This window comes from Amborella trichopoda, chromosome 13 (assembly GCF_054954075.1).
Source record: "Amborella trichopoda isolate Santa Cruz 75 chromosome 13, AtrichopodaSantaCruz75HAP2 v2.0, whole genome shotgun sequence".
NCBI classification, from domain to species: Eukaryota; Viridiplantae; Streptophyta; class Magnoliopsida; order Amborellales; family Amborellaceae; genus Amborella; species Amborella trichopoda.
This window is the reverse complement of record NC_142348.1, coordinates 23,461,430-23,475,828: the sequence shown is the minus strand read 5'-3', so window position 1 is coordinate 23,475,828 and position 14,399 is coordinate 23,461,430. Positions and strand designations below refer to the sequence as shown.

The 14,399-nt window shown below is 36.1% G+C and overlaps 1 long non-coding RNA gene across 1 annotated transcript in view; it reads right to left on the bottom strand.

Annotated features, from left to right (window-relative positions):
* LOC148779101 (uncharacterized) overlaps positions 1 to 5,877 on the bottom strand; it is a 57,793-nt gene extending 51,916 nt beyond the window's left edge. Inside the window, exon 1 of the long non-coding RNA XR_016047658.1 lies at positions 3,678 to 5,877. This is a non-coding gene — a long non-coding RNA (uncharacterized LOC148779101). The remainder of the gene's footprint in view (positions 1 to 3,677) is intronic.
* Between the last annotated feature and the right edge of the window lie 8,522 nt (positions 5,878 to 14,399).

Sequence of the window (14,399 nt, the reverse complement as noted above, 5' to 3'; positions counted from 1 at the left end):
GAGTATATAACATGCATGTATTAGTGTAAATATACACAGTATATATGCACTTATCAACACGTAAGGGTGCATGTACATACACGTATCAGTGTATACATACATTGACAATTGTATATAACTGATAGCAAACAATTATATACATACATGCAAAAACATATCATCATATATACACACACATCAGTCCATACACAACACTCATATAAGTGCATTATATATCGGAGTGTGAGTGTGAGTGTGAGTGTGAGTGTGTGTTAATGTGTGTGACTGTGTGGGTGTGAAAGTGTGTGTCAGTGAGTGTGTGAGTGTGAGCATGAGCGTGTGTGAGCGTGAGCATGTGTGAGTGTGTGTGTGTGAGTGTGAGTGTGAGTGTGAGTATGAGTGTGTGTGTGTGTGTGAGAATGTGTGTGTGTATGTGGTGTGTGTGTTAAGAAAAAGTTACTTAATGAAATTGAAAACCACAAGTAATACTCCAAAAAATTCATTCCATATTTGCATGAAAGAAGCAAGAGTGTGTGTGGGTTAAGCAAGAGTGTGTGTGTGTTAAGAAAAAGTTACTTAAAAAATTGCAAACCACAAGTAAAGTTTCAAAAAATTCACTTCATTTTTGCATGAAAGAAGCAAGAGAAATATTATACTAGTGAAGAAAGAACCATTAATCAAATCCAGCTTGCAAGATCAAATCTCAAATATCGAATAACGTAAAGAGATCCACCCCGATGATAAGTTGCTTTCATGCTTGTTGCTTTACAAGAAAACTCGATGAAGATGAAGCTCATCAATAATAATAGAAACAAGTACAAATAAGACAAAAAATTTAGATGCACTATCACAATTGGGTATTTAGCATACCCAATTCATCAAGAGAAGAAACCCATTTTTATGCCTAATTCTATACAAAGCAATATCAAATTTCACCAAGGCTTATCTGATTAGAGGAGATAGCCAAAAGAAATAATCTCCTTGAAGGCTTGAATTTATCACAGTTTGGAAAATTGTATACGGAAAAATCATTCACATGGAAGATAATGATTCGAATGAAAAGAATGGAGAGGAAAATAATCAAAAAAGAAAGGGAGGGATAAGTTCAACCTTATTGGCTGCAACAGCCACCTGTGCATTCATATACATATCAATGTACATCTACGCTAATAACAATAGAAACTGTTAAAAAGTGTATATATGGTCTATACGTACATAAAAATGTATATATGCGCAATCAATGCGTAAGGGTGCATGTGCGTACGCATATCAGTGTATATATAACTGATAGCAAGTTTATACATACATGCATAAACATATCAATATATACATATCGTATATATACACACTGTATATATATATATAGATAACCTGTTAATATATGTCTATATGGTCATATATATCAATGTATATAGAATGCATGTATAAGTGTATGCATACACATTATATATGCACTTATCAAGTTGTAAAGCTGCATAAGTGTGCACATATCAGTATATATATAATGATAATTATATACAACTGATAACAAGCAACTGTATACATACACGCATAAACATATCAGTATATACATATCGTATATATACACACAATAGTCCATACACAACATGCATATATGTGTAGTATAAATATCTGAGTGTGAATGTGAGTGTGAGTGTGTGTGTGTGTGTAAGTGTGTGTAAGTGTGAGTGTATGTGAGTGAGTGCGAGTGTGAGTGTGCATGTGAATGTGAGTGTGAGTGTGAGTGTGAGCGTGAGCGTGAGCGTGGGAGTGGGCGTGGGCATGGGCGTGGGCGTGAATGTGAGTATGTGTGTGAGTGAGTGTGAGTGTGAGTGTGAGTGTGTGTAGTATATAAAACAGTGTACATATAAGTTACTAACTGTATAAACTGATAATAAGTGTATATATGGTCATATACATCAATGTATATATAGAAATGTACATATTAGGGTCATATAATGCACTGTATATATACAACTATGCCCTTTACACGTACACACATATCAGTATATATACATACACACACACATGTCAATGTATTTTGTACACACTAATAAGTATATATAGAGCTGATACCTAATGTTTTGTATGGTTATATGCATTAGTATATAAAAATACAATGAAAACAATGGTAAACATTGTTATACATCAATACGTATACAAATTGAGCTAATAACTGTATATATCACTAATAAACCCATTATACATATACATATGAGTGTACGTATATACATATCAGTGAACATATGCACTAGTAACTATATAAATCGATAATAATTGCCTATATGGTCATAAATATCAGTGTATAAAGAAATGTATGTATGCACTATGAATTCGTAAGAATGCATGTGCATTCGCATATCAGTATATATAACTGATAGAAAGTTTATACATACATGCATAAACAAATCAGCATATACATATCGTATATAGGCACAATATATATATAAATATATATATATATATATAAATATATATATATATATAAATATATATATATAAATAAATATATATATATATATATATAAAAACTGCTAATGAGTGTTTATATGGTCATATATATCAGTGCATATAGAATGAATGTATTGGTATATACATACACAGTATATACATTGATAATTGTTTATATCTGATAACAAGCAACTGTATACATACACGCACAAACATATTAGTATATACATATCGTATATATACACACATCAGCCAATTCACAACACGTATATATGTGTAATATAAATATCAATGAGCGTGAGTGTAAGTGTGAGTTGAGTGTCAGTGTGAGCGTGAGTGTGTGAGCGTGAGTGTGAGTGTGTGTGCATGTGAGTGTGAGTGTGAGTGTGAGTGTGAGTGTGAGTGTGAGTGTGAGTGTGAGTGTGAGTGAGTGTGAGTGTGAGTGTGAGTGTGAGTGTGAGTGTGAGTGTGAGTGTGAGTGTGAGTGTGAGTGTGAGTGTGAGTGTGTGAGTCCATGAGTGTGAGTGTGAGTGTGAGTGTGAGTGAGTGAGTGTGTCACTGTGTTTGAGTGTGAGTGTGAGTGAATGTGTGTGAGTGTGAGTGTGAGTGTGAGTGTGAGTGTGAGTGTGAGTGTGAGTGTGAGTGTGTGTGAGTGTGAGTGTGAGTGTGAATGTGAGTATGAGTGTGTATGTGTGTGAGTGTGAGTGTGAGTTTGAGTGTGAGTGTGAGAGTGAGTGTATGTGTGCATGTGTATGGGTGTGTGTGTGCATGTGTATGGGTGTGTGTGTGTGTGAGTGTGTGTGTGCATGTGTATGAGTGTGAGTGTGAGTGTGAGTGTGAGTGTGAGTGTGAGTGTGAGTGTGTGTGTGTGAGTGTGAGTGTGAGTGTGAGTGTGAGTGTGAGTGTGAGTGTGAGTGTGAGTGTGTGTGTGTGAGTGTGAGTGTGAGTGTGTGCGTGTGGTGTATGGTGTGTGTGTGTGTTAAGAAAAAGTTACTTAAAAAAATTGCAAACCACAAGTAAAGCTCCAAAAAATTCACTCCATTTGCATGAAAGAAGCAAGAGTGTGTGTGTGTGTTAAGAAAAGTTACTTGATAAAATTGCAAACCACAAGTAAAGCTCCAGAAAATTCACTCCATATTTACATGAAAGAAGAAAGAGCACTACTATACTAGAGAAGAAAGAACCATTAAGCAAATCAAGCTTACAAGATCAAGATCTCAAATATCGAATAACGTAAAGAGTTCCACCTCGATGATAAGTTGCTTTCATGCTTGTTGATTTAGAAGCAAACTCGATGAAGATGAAGCTCATCAAAACTAATAAAAACAAGTACAAATAAGATGAAAAATTTTGATGAACTATCACAATTGGGTATTTAGCATACCCTTCATCAAGAGAAGAAAGTCATTCTTATGCCTAATTCTATACAAAATAATATGGAATTTCGCCTAGGCTTATCTGATTAGAGTGATAGCCAGAAGAAATAATCTCCTTCTTTAATGCCTGATTTTATTACTGTTTGGAAATTTGAATATAGAAGGAAAAATCATTCATAGGGAACTTAATGATTCGAATGGTAATAATTGAGAGGAAAATAATCAAAAAGGTTGGGAGGCATCTGTTCATTTACCTTATTGGCTGCAACAGCCACCTGTGCATTGGCCAGTAAGAGGAAAATAATAAAAAAGGAAGGGAGGAGGGGAATCTATTCATTTACCTTATTGGCTGTAACAGCCACCTGTACATTGGCCAAAAGCTCCAAAACTCTTGAAAACCAAAAGAGAAATGCAATTTGAGATTTCAAGAGAGAGAGAGAGAGAGAATCCAACTCTTAAGGAAAGGGGGGAGAGAGAGGTGATTCTACAAGAAATAAATATGAATGGGTTCTTAACTGACCTTGTAACTAGCCAGTAGATCAGAGGGAGAGATTTCTTGTTATAAAAGAATTCTAGTCAAAAACAGGAATTGGAGTGTTAAAAAAGCTTCGTGAGAAAGAGATAGGGAATGCAAAAATTAGGCTGAAACAAAAGAACAATTGGCTGTGGAAGAACCCTTGAGACCACAAAATAAAAAAAACTGAGCCAGTGAAATCCTAAAACTAAATCTGGAAGTCTTTCTCCAGAGCACAACCAGATAAAGAAAAAGGGCATCTAAGAATAGTAGTTGTGACCTCAAAAATATGAAAAACACTTGAACCCATTTTAGGTTAGAACAAGTTTTAGAAGAAGAAAGTAACCCTTACGTACAGAATAAAAAATAAATCCTAATAGTCATGCCTCTGTTACTAGGGCCATGGAACATAGATTCTTTAAAAATATGGAAAAACAAAGAATAAATGGCCATGGAAGAAATCGTGAGGCCACAAAATAAAACAACTGAGCCAATGAAAACCTAAAACTGATTAAGGAAATTTTCCTGAAAATACATCAGACAGAGAAGAAAATAACACTAAGTATTCTAAGATTTCTAACAGAATATTTTAAAAGAAACTGACTATGAATCAATTTTGTGAAAATTTCACAGAATCAGTTGCAATGAACCTCTGAGTCAAAAACTCAAATTTCAGAGAATTCACTATAGAATATAAAAATTTCCTGTGCGTCAAACAAATTTCCTTCCTGATGAAAAAACAAACTAGATTCTACGCGAGCAAGCAGCTAATATTTCAGAGAATTCACCATAAAATAAAGGAACCGTAAAACGATCTATTACCTCTGATTAGGGGCACTACATTCCCGGTTGTTGCCATCTCCTCTTCCAAGCTTTGCCAAAAAACAACAGCTCCAAAACTCAAATTTCAGAGAATTCACACTAGAATATAAAAATTTCCTGTGAGTCCAAAAAAATTCCTTCCTGATGAAAAAACAAACTAGATTCTACACGAGCAAGCAGCTAAAATTTCAGATAATTCACCACAAAATAAATAAACCCTAAAATGATCTATTCCCTCTGATTAGGGGCACTACATTCCTGGTTGTTGCCATCTCCTCTTCCAAATTTTGCCAAAAAACAACAGCTCCAAGACCGGATATAACAGAAGAAAATAAAAAAAGGACATGGATTCAAAAATTAGGGTTTCTGCTACTGTGAGAAGAGTGAACTAAGAAGAGAGCAAGGAAAAACCAGTCCTATCTCCCCCTCAACCACTAACCCTTCTTCTCTCTATTCTTCTGCCTCATCTCTTCTTTGTCTCTCTTCTTCTCTCTATTCTTCTGCCTCTTCTCTTTTCTTTTCTCTTCTTCTCTTTCTCTCTCTCTAAACTCGTTAGAGTTTGGTTTTCAAATGGCATTGTTCTTGTCTGGTCGAGATATATAAAGGCATCGCGATCAACGGTCATTCGTTTGTGACGGTTGGATTCGTTTTTTTCATTGGTTGGGACATTGGATTCTGCCGAAACACATCCAACGGTTGGCAACTTCTTGCAAAATTCTCTCTCTCGCCCTCCCTCTCTCTAGGTAACATTGGCATATATATATATAGTAAGACCCGGTTTCTACGCGGCAAATAGAAATACAGGCCTGTTGATAAATCTATTTCTCAGATGGATTCTAAGACTTAAATAAATAAATTTTAAAAACTAAAATTAATAAATCTAATAAGAAAATATTTAGACTGTTAGTTTGTATTATTTTATATTCATCTTTACGATGGATGCTTTACACATTCTGAACCGCATATGTAGAAATGTTGTCCAATCCATATGAAACAATTTTTCACATGTTATTTATAGAGACGTAGTAATTAGAAAGGAAAAGGGTTTCTACGAGTAATGGGACTCATATATAGAGATGAGTCATCTCTTAAAAATTCATTTTTGAGATAAATTTTAGACTTAATTTTTAAAGAATATATAACCTTTAACATGGATATCATGAATTTATTAGAAAAACAAATTTTAAAAGCTGAAACAGATAATTTTACGAATGAAATATTTAGACCATTGGTTATAACTTTTTTCGAGAGAAACTACCCATTGGAATCCATCTTTAAGATAGATGTTTTATACCTATGGGAATACAAATTTAAGAATTCGTCCCCTGGTGCATACAACAACTTTCCAATCTGAAGATGGTGATACCTCAAACAAAAATAAATTTGAGAAAAGGAAAAAAGAATAGAAATCTGGAAACGATGCGGTCCCTTCCACATACACATAGAAGGGACCTACAACAGTGCTCCTGTAGGTGTACAACATACTTGAATTTCTTGGAGTACAAGAATGATTTATTTGATATAAATTTCAGGAGAAAAAAAATGAGTTCCTTCGCCTAAATTTCACAATCAAAAGTGAACTAAGTTGAAAGTTCATTTCTTTGATATAAATTTCAAGAGAAAAAAATGAGTTCCTTCGCCTAGATTTCACAATCAAAAGTAGACTAAGTTAAAAGCTTAAATTATATCTTAGCTCGTTTTCCCTTAAGAGTCAAACTATTTTTTTTGTTAATTCAGATGTAGTGCGGTTCTCATACTTCCAAGCATATTGCTTTATGGTTGGTTGGTCCTTTTTGTTCCCCGTCTAATGACCTTTTTTATTTGAGCAACTAGGCTGGTAGAGCATGATAGCTTTCTTATGATCCACCGGTTAAGAAGTTTGGATTTATCTTTTGTCATAACGATGAGTTAGAAGTTAAAAGAGTTCTTAAGCAAAGTCATAGGAGAGTAATCCATTTTTTCAACTACAAAAAAGTGTTTGCTTAAGTTTAATAGTAATTTTTTGTAACTACATCTCTGAAGGAAGAAGAAGCAATCCGTTTGGCTAAGTGTTTGCTTAAGTTTAATAGTAATTTTTTGTGGACATTTTCTAGCTTCTTGAATACCATGGCACCAAAAAAACTCCTACCATTTAGACTGGTTCTTAAGAAGGGAACCCTTCAACAGAGCGGTAGAGACCGCCTCTTATTAATCTTGATCATGAAGAAGAATTGCAAACAGAGAATCCTAGTAATGCTATTGTGGACCCTCAACAAGTTCAAACTATGGTGGCGATGGATGGTTCTATTGAGGAAGCATTGATGATTCCCCCGTTAAATGTTTTCCCAGCTGAGAACCTAGAGTTGATTTCTTCTAAGGATGACAAGTTCTCCCATCTGATGGCGATGAACATGAGGATTTTGAAAGTATCCTTGGGGACATGGGAGTGACTTTCAATGCTCTGAATAGACAGGTTGCATATGCTTTATGAGGAAAGGTCTAGAGGGCCAAGGAGAAAGAAGAAGTAAGGTGGGAGACAAGGTCATCGAGACTCCTGCTGAGAAGACAAAAGCTGAGGGTAAGGGGATTGCCAAGGGTATTCCTAAGCCTACAAGATCATCGCCTAGCCTTGCACCTCGAAAAATGGATCAAGGTGGTGGTGGTTTGATCATCTTTTGATCATCCTAAGTGATGACAATGTAATGGAACCCGTAGAATCATGTATGTCCATATCCGCTCGTCCATATCCGCTGGGAAGGTGAGGAGCTTGTCGAAAATGGAGCTACGTATGCACCAAAATGAAGCTAATAAGTTGGAATGTTCGGGGCCTCGGTGAGTTGCGTCGTAAGAAGGAGGTAAAGCTTCTTGTCCATAAATATAAGTTGATGTTTTGTTATTGCATGAAACTAAATTACCAAATCCGTCTCTTTTTATTGTTAAGGAGATTTGGATTTTGGGTTTGTTATTTTTTGTGGGGCGGATTATGTCGGTGCCTGTGGGGGTTTATGGATTGTGTGGGATCCTAATGTTTCATGTGGTCCTAACATCATTACAAATACTTGTTTTGTGGGAGTTATTTTGGAAGGTCATTTTTCTTCTTATATGCGGTTGTTGATCAATGCTTTTAGAGGTGTGAGGGTCGCCTCTAAGTCACTGATATACTTAGACTATATGCCTCATGTGATTATGTGTTGGATAGGGTTAAGAGAACTAAAAGGAAATAAGAACCCCAATATCTAAGTATAATAACCCTACATGGGATGGTCATGACTCAGAAAATGAGTCCACACCCTGATACGAGAACAACTTGTGGCATGTGCACTCACAATTGCGCAAGAAGCCACTCTTCTAAGTGTAATTATCCAACTAAGAAGAGCTAGTACACATGTGCAGGGACCCTATATATTATTGTTTCTATGTCCCCAGGAGCGCACCTATATTTCACTCACACCTAAAAGTATTGGAAAATTGATTGGGATGACATTGATAAACCATATTATGCGTCCTTACCAGAGCCTTTGGATTATAGGCTTGTTACGTCATTCCAAGTGAATGGACCATGATCCCGAACTAGCGCAGTGCAGTACTCTGATACTAAAATTTCAACCCATAGATCTCATTTACTTCTTGTCCAATTTTGTTTTGATATCAAAATAAGTAATTTTTTTATATGAAAAATGATTTTGAGATTTTAAAGAAATTTTGGCAATTTTTAAAATTTTTTTGGAGCAAGAATATGAGGTTTTTAAATTTATTTGGGGTATATTTCAATCAAGGAGAGCGAGTGGAGGCCACACGTACTACCCAAGTGGCTATAGGGTGACACAGGGCACCTCATGGGACCGACATGCCTCTAACGTAAAACCCCCTTAGGTGTCTTTCCTTGGAATTTGTGTGTTTTATAATAAGGAGTTTTATATAGTTTAAATGAAAAATAGTTCTATTACTTAAGTGAGTAATTTTGTCACACGCTTTAGATGGCACTCATGTAGTTTTTTTTCACATGTGTCTAGGGTTGAGGATACATCATGAAATTTTGGCTTAGGCTCTAAGTCTTGGATGATAATCATAGTATAAATCACATTTTGGTGTGGCATCATCTATTGGCTAAGGTCAGATGAAATTTTTGAAATGGCTTCATTTCCTTTTGAGCAAATATAGCTATGGCCATTTGAGTTCTTTATGGTGTCTAGCCCACTTGATGCTCCATACTTAAGGTGATCCCCATAGCCTCTACTCTTTTATATTTAGAGTATTTCTTCTGTCTTTTTATTGCTGTGAATCTGTGATTACAATAAAAATTTTCTCCTTTTATGCTCGAGTGTTTGTGATCTTTGATTACCTTGTAAAACTATGCATCCACACCACGTAATGTGCATAGTCTAGTTTTCAATCTTGAATTTAGACACCACTTTCTCTACCATTTTGTTAATCTAATTTCTCTGAGAATTATATGAGATATTTCATGCATACTAGCAAGCATTTAGTGATTCTTTGAATGCCCCATCATAGTCATTTGATCCTAAAGCATTTCCCTTGTGAATCAATACTTGTTTTCTCTTGTCTATGGTCATATACTCCCATACATCATAAGATGTCTATGCTCATTGTTTTTATCAACATTATCATCAAAAGTACATTTATGTCTCTCATTTTGAAGCTAATAAAGTGGTTAATAATTGAGCATAAGCTTGCCGTCACATAAGTGAGACAAGCCCTTTGTATCACAGTCGTCCGTGCTGTCATACATGGTACAAAATTAATACCCTAAAAAGTCTGCTTATGTGATCTTGGCACAAAGGGTTTGACAATTGGCTTCCCCTTGATACTCTTCACTTATTTGTTGTAATTTTGAGTTTTTAAATGTTTTGTAGTATGGAGAGTTGATCATGTAATGTTTGGAGTTGGTTTATATTGTTTAGAAAATTATATGTGCACAATGTTGTCAGATTCTCTTCGGAGTCATCTTCGGTTTGGTGAGAACATGAAGCAATTCGGTGCTTTAACCAATCGGGGGAAGACTTCAAATATTTTTAATTTAATAAATAAATTAGATATATATCTAAAATAAATAAAAATAATGAAAAAATAAAAATTTCAAAAAAAAGAAAAAAGAAAAAATATTTTTATATAAATATTTCTTTGCTTGGGCCGAAGAGGCCAAGCTTCAGCAAAATTGGCTTGAATCATACCCAAATTTGATTGAAGCGGCCCAAATCTAACTGAAACGACAGTACTAAGCTTCGCTTCACTTCGGTCTGGTCGCTCTGAAAAATGTGCAGCATTAATTTCAAATGTTTAAAAAAAACATCATGACTCCTAATGAACTACCAGAGAGCAAACACATTCGAGGTCAAATTCACCCATGTATTCCATATCATAGAAATACAGGCTTTACCTATCATACTGAGAGCGGAAGAGTTCCATAGGCTTGAACCTATGTTACAATTTACATCAGCCTGAAAGCTAGATTCGGGCCTTGAAGCCTATACATATGATTCTAGGAAAGGAAAATATACAAACACACATCAAATAAATCAATACCAAGGCCATTATGAGCCTATATACCTGACTTTATGCAGGGGTATTATATGGATGGTCTGCTCCTTCGATATCAAGCTTATCGTCAATCTAAATTTAATAGCTTCTCTCTCTCTCTATCAGATTATTGCAATGTAGCAGCAACAACATTAGTATCAATGGGCTGATCCTTAACTTACTGCAAATACAATCACTCTCTTCTATCTCTCTCAATCATGCAAATATCATCAAAGAGTGTTTATGTCTCAGTCTCTCACTGAGCTGAACTAATCCAATCATGTCAATCCAATGAAATTGAAGTCCTTTCCTCATCAAGAATTGAGGTTTATATAATCATTCAATAGTTAATAAGCATAAAAGCTTATCATGTTTATCCATTCGTTTATCACATGCCTTTATCTTTTATAATTGAGCCATAGACGATAACCATGTAACTTTGTTTGAATGTGAATGCTCTCATAGATGGCTTTGTTGATAACTACATGCTTGGTCAATGTTCATCTTATTTGACATTTGAATTCGAATTCGAAGCTCTAAGATTCAGCAGGAACACCATGTAAGAAAAATAAGGGATTTTGTTATTCGTATCCATCGTCGATTAATCTGTTGCAGCCAAGTTCTACCATGTCTACATATTTCTTCTACCGCTTCTTGGTGATGAACCCTTTGGTCATGAAATTTGGAGAGATTGTAGAGAACCCAGAGACGAACGTAATGATCCAAGTTTCGCTTCAAATGGATATATATGAGAGAGATATCGTTCAACAAAGTGGACCCTTTGCTGCTAGAAATTACGTCAGTAGGATTAGTGATTTGCGAGCTCAACCGCTCCTACCTCAAGAATTAATATAATGCCGCACCTTTTAATGGTGATAAAGCATTAAGTCGAGAATCTAATGGTCATGAGTCAGCATTACTTCAAGAATCTAATGGTCCTGGACCCATGACAAAACTCCTCGTATATAGAGAGAAACCTCAATTTTGATGACCGGAGGTCATCCTTGCTTTTGACAGACAGCGTATAAGGCCCTTGATTGTCAATGAATACATATGAGGAGTTAAACCATTTCTGAATACTGTGAAACTTCACGGTGAGGGATATAATGCCTCAATTATGAATCTCTGAAAGTCTCGACTTCATCCCAAATATAAAATTTGGGGTGTCGGTTAAGCATATCTTGACCGCCAAATGAATACGGGTGCTAGGGTTAAGTCAACTCCGAATGATGCCCATTTTGTATAATTCTTGGACTTAAAGGCATATGAAACCTCATGAATCACATTTGCAAGGATGCACCTCATTGTGATATCATATGATGAGGCTTTCCTTAGGCTCCATCCATCAAACACTTTATCCTTGGCCAACGATGGATTCAAAGAGACTTATCGCATCTCACCAAACTCCTCCAGTATCATTCAGAGAGGTGTATATGGGCCATTGGATTGTATATGTATCTCATAATTTGTCTCAAATTGATATGATTTCATGGTCTCTTATCATCGATCATTAGTCACGATGCACATGTGTGACCGATGATGGATTAGGAAGCTTATCATTCTGTATCAAATTTATCATTCTGTATCAAATTATTTCACCTATCATATGGAGAGGCATATATGGGCCTTAGGAGCATATATATCCTAAAACTTGTCTCACGTTTGAGATGGTAAAGGTATCTTCTATCATCAATTGTTAGTCAAGGAGAACACTAGACCAACGTCAGATTGGATAGTGTCATACCACATCAAATTCCTTTAATATCTTATGAAGACACATGTATGAACCTTAGGAGTATATGTATCCAAGAATTTGTCTCACATTGATATAGTTGGACTCCTCTCGTTATCATTAGTCATAAGTCATGATATATTTGACTTGACTGATGAACAATACTCTAAAGGGATCTTGGAGCCTTCATATGATGAGTCATGGGAATATCATATCTTCATATCGTTGTATCATATCAAGGTTGTATCTTTGGAAATATCTTCATAGATCACGCTCAATATCTTATCGACTGTCCGTCAAGACAACTATCTGGCATCAGTTAAACACTTGTTTTATAATTACACTTTCAATTCATTATGCGTCTGGTTAAAATGTACTTATTTTGTGTGGTGACTAAAAATACACCCAACAAAACCACCCCAGATATTACATGTGTGGGAGAATTCCAAAAGGTGTGTGACATCAGGTGATTTGGTGGTTTATCGACATCGATTATCCCTTTCATCATGGTCATGCATACATGCCTCGTTTTCCTCAAGAATTCCTTTAATCTAGGAGTCTTGAATTAATGGTGGAACATACTCATCAAATCGTCATTTCTCAATACATTATCATCAGTATCCCTTATTTCCAAGAGATCACTCCTTCGGCTTCCATGTGAGTGCCTATAAATATCGGTTAGCCATGAGAACTCTACTCATATCACATCATATGTTCTCCAAACCCAAACTTCCCTCGTCAGCTATCCATCTCTCTAAATCCCGACCTTATTGCTGCTATTAAGGGTAGTAGGGATCATATAATAGACATTCCCCTAGCCGTTATGGCAGCAAAGGGTAGTTGCAGCCAATCTTCCCACTTTTGGGTTGTTGGCATATCCTCTTCTTCTTCAGAAGACTTTGAAGAAGGGGCCCATGAGGCAGCCTCAAAGGCTGGGCTTAAAAAAAACCCAACCCAAATCAAGCCACACGCCTACAAGAGCTAGTGAAAAATTTTTGTCGAGAGGTGAAGCATCATCAGAATATGTCGGATTTTTATAAGGGGAGGTTAAAAATGCAAAGAAAACTTTGGCTTCTGTCAAGCAGAAGGTGGGCAGGATCACCAAGTTCATCCCTCTCAGAGAATGATGCCCTAGTCTTTGACTCCCGTAGGAGCTATTTTTCTTTTTCTTTCTTCTTTTTCTCTTTTTGAATGAGCATCAATCCCATAATCAAGCGTGAATAAAGCTCCTTATTTTGCTGATCTTGCATCTTTATCTTTCAATTTGCATCCTTTATTTCTTATGCGTTGTCACTGGATATGTACTCTATGCTTCATATGTTGTTGGTCACTATCGCAAAGAGGGTTATCCAATGCTCTGTTCGTCAGGGTTTTAGGCATAAGATAAGCCTCTCTTCTTATTTTCAAAAACCCAAAATGTTGGCCCCGTTCTTTTTAAAATTTTCCCCAAGGGTACTTTGGTAAAAGCAAAGGCCTCACTTGTCTTTAACCCTACATGCTAGAATACTTTGATAATTTTCCTAGCCACCATAATCATCCAGCCATAAAAGTGGTGCAGATTGAGGTGATGTGACGCCCAAGCATTGGGCCCTCCTACATCTTCCTCATTCTTCTTCTTTCTTCGTCATCTCTATGCTTCCTCTTCTTCTCCTCCTATCTTTTCATGCAGTTAAGAGTAAGCCCGTCCACTACTCGTGATTCCAGCAAAGTCCCACAACTCCGGTAATGAAAAATAACATCCCCGTATTTTTGTTCATTATCTTTCCTGAACCTCAAGGTCACTCAAACATCGTTATAGCTCATCTGAACCCTATTCGTAAAACCAATTTCTCGGAGGCTCTGATTTTTTGCCATCTTCCGACTCTATTGTTAATATCCAATGCCCTTTTTCAAGAGCTTCAACTATTTTGTAGAATCGTTAGTTATTTAACACCACAAGTAGAGCCTGCAGGTCCTAGGTTTCATATCATCGACTTTCACCTAAGCCCTGATTTTTCTAGAAAAAATT